Source organism: Sapajus apella, unplaced genomic scaffold, assembly GCF_009761245.1.
Source record: "Sapajus apella isolate SASKATOON/1434 unplaced genomic scaffold, GSC_monkey_1.0 scaffold13, whole genome shotgun sequence".
NCBI lineage: Eukaryota > Metazoa > Chordata > Mammalia > Primates > Cebidae > Sapajus > Sapajus apella.
The window spans coordinates 6,546,956-6,551,955 of NW_022436953.1; the positions used below are offsets into that span (position 1 = coordinate 6,546,956).

A 5,000-nucleotide genomic window follows, 5' to 3' on the forward strand; every position below is an offset into this window, starting at 1 on the left:
GAGGTTCGTCATCTGCCGGCGACGCCTATACGGTTCCTCCAACGAAGTTCGTGCGAAGCTTTCTATTATGGCTTCCAGCGGGGTCCCGGTGAGCGCTGCCGGCTCGGCTAATGAAACTCCCGAAATACCTGACAACGTGGGAGATTGGCTTCTGGGCGTCTACCGCTTTGCCACTGATAGGAATGACTTCCGGAGGAACTTGATCCTCAATTTGGGACTCTTTGCTGTGGGAGTTTGGCTGGCCAGGAACTTGAGTGACATTGACCTCATGGCACCTCAGCCAGGGGTGTAGCCAAGTAGACAAATGGAATCCTGTGCTGAACCTGAACCTTCCAAAAAACAACCTACAATCTGACCATCACAAGATGTGCCCTGATGGCAGCTGAAGTTTGATTCAGATGGGCACTTTCCTTTTCCTTATCCCTGCCTAGTTTCCTTTTGTTCCTTGAGTCCACGCAGAATTCCATTCTCTGATCAGCAGACAAATTTAAGCTAAAGTATTGCCTCTGTTCTGTAAAGTTCTGTACAAAGTTCCTAAGCTTCTCCAGGGGGTGATCTTTGTTCTTGTCCTGAGAAATAACAATGCTGTTTTAACAAACATTTGAAATAAATACTGCACACACAAAAAAAAAAAAGAAAAAAAAAAAAACATTTGATGAAATGTTAACAAGAATACACAATTTAGAGAGGAATATAAGTGAATTAATGGAGCAGAAAAACACAACATGAGAACTTCGCGAACTATGCACAAGTTTTAACAGCCGAATTGATCAAGCAGAAGAAAAGATATCAGAGGTCGAAGACCAACTTAATGAAATAAAACGAGAAGACAAGATTAGAGAAAAAAGGATAAAAAGGAACGCGCAAAGTCTCCAAGAAATATGGGACTATGTGAAAAGACCTAATCTACGTTTGATAGGCGTACCTGAATGTGACGAAGAGAATCAATCCAAGCTGGAAAATACACTTCAGGATATTATTCAGGAAAACTTTCCCAACCTAGCAAGGCAGGACAATATTCAACTCCAGCTAATACAGAGAACACCACAAAGATATTCCTCAAGAAGACCAACCTCAAGGCACGTAATTGCCAGATTCACCAGGGTTGAAATGAAGGAGAAAATACTAAGGGCAGCCAGAGAGAAAGGTCAGGTTACCCATAAAGGGAAGCCTATCAGACTCACAGCAGATCTCTCAGCAGAAACCCTACAAGCCAGAAGAGAGTGGGGGCCAATATTCAACATCCTTAAAGAAAAGAACTTTCAACCCAGAATTTTACATCCAGCCAAACTAAGCTTCATAAGCGAAGGAAAAATAAAATCTTTTGTGAGCAAGCAAGCACTTAGAGATTTCATCACCACCAGGCCTGCATTACAAGAGCTTCTGAAAGAACCACTACACATAGAAAGGAGCAACCAGTATCAGCCTTTCTAAAAAATACCAAAAAGCAGAGAGTATCAACATAATCAAGAATTTATATCAACTAATGGGCAAAACAGCCAGTTAACATTAAATGGCAGTATTAAACTCACATATATTATTATTAGTTCTAAATTTAAATTGACTAAATCCCCCAATCCAAAGACACAGACAGGCAAAAAAAGCCAAAACCCATCGGTATGTTGCATCCAGACCCATCTCACATGCAAGGATACACAAAGACTCAAAACAAAGGGATGGAGAAAGATTTACCAACCAAATGGGGAGCAAAAATAAATAAATAAATAAATAAATAAATAAATAAAAAGCAGCAGTTGCTTTAAAGCAACAAAGATCAAAAGAGACAAAGAAGGATATTACATAATGATAAAAGGATCAATGCAACAAGAAGAGCTAAAGATCCTAAATATATATACCCAATACAGGAACACCCAGATATATAAGACTTATAAAGAGACTTAGACCCCCACACAATAATAGTGGGAGACTTCAACATCAATATTAGACAGATCAATGAGACAGAAAATTAACAACAATATCAGGATTTGAACTCAGATCCGGAACAAGTAAACTTAACATTTATAGAACTCTCCACTTTAAATACACAAAATATACACTCTTACCAGTACCACATCACACCTATTTACAGGTTTAAATGAAATATTGGTTGGCTGCTTGTTTGTTATTTTCTTCCCTCATTTTTTTTTTTCATGTCTCTATTATTAAGCACAATTATAGGCATACCCATTTTTAGATTGCATTCTAACTCGGGCAATAAAGCAACACCCCTGTTCTCTCTCCCTCTTCCTCTTCCTCTCCTTCATTCTTTTTTTAATTATTATTTTTCTTTCTTTTTTTTCTTTTTTCTAAAAAAAAAAAAAAAAGATAGTAAAAGTGCAATAGACTCACAGTCCCTTATCTGGAAGTTTTGGGGCCAGGTAAGTTTCAGAATTCAGACTCTTTCAGATTTTCCTAAAAGTAATAATGCATATATGTTGTGGTTATATAATACTTACTTTGAGCTCTGGGACAACACGTGATAATCAAACCTATTATTGTTACTATAGCAAAATGTAGGAATATTTTCTTTTTTTTTTTTTTCCATTTATTAGATTCCCAAACTAAAATGTAGGAGTATTTTTACACTTTATGGATGCATAAAGATTATACATAGCTTCATGTCAACTCAGGTCAACTTTTGTTGCCACATAAGTTACAAAAAAAAATATTTTTTTTTTTTTTTTAAGAGCTTTAGAAAAAAAAAAAGATCCACCCACCTTGGCTTTCCAGAGTACTGGGATTACAGGTATAAGCCACTGTGCCTGGCCTTATGCAGTAATTTTTGATAACAAACAACTGTAACAAAGTTCAGACATTTTAGCATTTCATTTTTGACCCTTTGAATGAAATGTTAGTTTGCCTCTTCAGCCTTCTTTTATTCTTCTTCACAGACTCCAATTTTGCCTCAATAAGCAAACAGTATCTTTTCATATATTTGCCCCCCCTTTTTTAAACATCATCGTCTGTATTTACTTATTGAATCCTTACCTGGGATTGCGCCCTACCCAGACCTCTGGCTGTTTGAAACTCACCTGTCCTTTGTACTCACCTTCTCTGTCATTCATCCATCTCTTTCATGCAATTGCTGCTGATAAGACAGGGGTGAAAGATAACTATTGAAAAAGAACTGGGAAGTTTTTTTTGGAACTCTGGGGTTTTAAGAAAGACATTGAAGTCCTTGGGAGCTAGGTAATAGTTTCCTCTCCTTTTCCTATTGCTGACTGTGGCTTTGGCTTTGTATTTGAAATACTCTTTTTCACTTGAGATGGAGGGGTTCGAGGGGATGTGTACGGTGTAACATGTGGCCCTACAGGTAGATTACCTGATCAGTCTTTTATCCTAAATGTAGGAGAGGGAAAAGCACAAAAAAACCCACACACACAACAGATCTAAGATGGGGCAGGTACATGTCTGAATTTCAACTCAGTCATATTTTTGTCAAACTAAGATGATGGACTGGCTGTAAGATGACGTTTGACTGGATGAATGTAAGATCCTATTTTGACTGTAAAACTAGTTGTGGCCAGGCTTGGTGGCTCACAGCTGTAATCCAGGCACTTTGGGAGGCTTAGGCAGGCGGATCATCTGAGGTCTGGAGTTAGAGACCAGCCTGACCAACGTGGAGAAACCCCGTCTCTACTAAAAATACAAAACTAGCCGGGCGTGATGGTGCATGCCCGTAATCCCTGCTACTAGGGAGGCTGAGGCAAGAGAATCGCTTGAACCCGGGAGGCAGAGGTCATGGTGAGCACCACTGCAGTCCAGCCTGGGCAACAAGAGCGAAACTCCATCTTAAAAAAACAAAAAAAAAAACCCAACTAGCTGCATAAGTCAGCACAGGATGATGTTGAGGGGTTTGTGGCTTAGGAGTAGCACTTAGGGGCATCTGCCAAGAGCCAAATGTGAGTCTGTAGTGAGATATGTCAACAACAAAAATAAAATCTTGGATGCATTATCGAAAGAAAAAAATATCTAGAATTGGGAATGAGAATTATATATATTTTTTGAGACAGAGTCTTGCTCTGTAGCCCAGGCTGGAGTGCAGTAGAACGATCGTAGCTCACTGCAGCCTTGACCTCCTAGGCTCAAGTGATCCTCTCATTTCAGCCCTGCCAGAAGCTGGGACTATGGGCATGTGCTACCATGCCTGTCTAATTTTAAAACTTTTTTCATACAGGCAGATCCTCACCATCTTGCCCAGGCTGCTCTTGAACTCCTGGGCTCAAGCAGTCCTCCTGTGCCTCCAAAAGTGCTGGGATTATAGGTATGAGCCAGCATGCCCATAAATCCTATTTTATTCTGTGCTAGGGTGGATGCAATTATCAAGTCTTGGTTAATTCTGGGACACAGATTCTGAAATTAGAAGCCACGTACAAGGCTGGGCACAGTGGCGCACACCTGTAATCCTAGCACTTGGGGAGGCCCAGGCGGGTGGATTATGAGGTCAGGAGTTAAAGACCAACCAGGCCAGCATGGTGAAACCCTGTCTCTACTAAAAATATAAAAATTAGCTAGGCATGGTAGCAGGCGCCTGTAATTCCAGCTACTTAGGAGGCTGAGGCAGGAGAACTGTTTGAACCCTGGAGGCAGAGGTTGCAGTGAGCCGAGATTGCATCATTGCACTCCAGCTGGGGTTTCCGTGCGAGACTCCATCTCAAAAAAAAAAAAAAAAAAGTTTGGAGAAAGATTTGCTTTGGAGACATGAGAACTTGGGGCATGGGAAGCCCACAATCTCTTAGCCATCCAGGATATGTAAAGGAAGAGGATTTATACCTTGTGGTTCTAGGGAATAGAACTAAGGCCAGTGGATGGAAGACATAGGTAGAAAGATGTGGCTCAATTTGAAGACTAATTGACAGAGCTGTTTAATGATGGAGTAGAAGGTGGTAAACTTGTTGCTAGAGGTTGAACAGTCACTTAACAGCTGTTTTTTAGAGAATATAATAATGCTGAATTAGTAACAAGTGTTCGCTTTTCCTCAATATAAATAGAAAAGGCAA

At 40.0% G+C, this 5,000-nt stretch overlaps 1 protein-coding gene, 1 long non-coding RNA gene and 1 pseudogene across 8 annotated transcripts in view; 2 read left to right on the top strand and 1 right to left on the bottom strand.

Moving 5' to 3' along the window:
- The window catches only part of CNNM2 (cyclin and CBS domain divalent metal cation transport mediator 2), a 170,168-nt gene that overhangs the window by 51,351 nt on the left and 113,817 nt on the right, over nt 1–5,000 (top strand). The gene's annotated exons all lie outside the window — the stretch shown is intronic.
- Nucleotides 1–5,000, bottom strand: part of LOC116553880 — a 27,720-nt gene that overhangs the window by 7,675 nt on the left and 15,045 nt on the right. Inside the window, exons 2-3 of the long non-coding RNA XR_004269950.1 lie at nt 4,483–4,492; nt 4,065–4,070 (exon numbers count right to left, since the gene is read on the bottom strand). This is a non-coding gene — a long non-coding RNA (uncharacterized LOC116553880). The remainder of the gene's footprint in view (nt 1–4,064; nt 4,071–4,482; nt 4,493–5,000) is intronic.
- Nucleotides 22–622, top strand: LOC116553876 (annotated as a pseudogene). The gene has a single exon (XR_004269947.1). The product of XR_004269947.1 is annotated as a mitochondrial import receptor subunit TOM6 homolog pseudogene (transcript).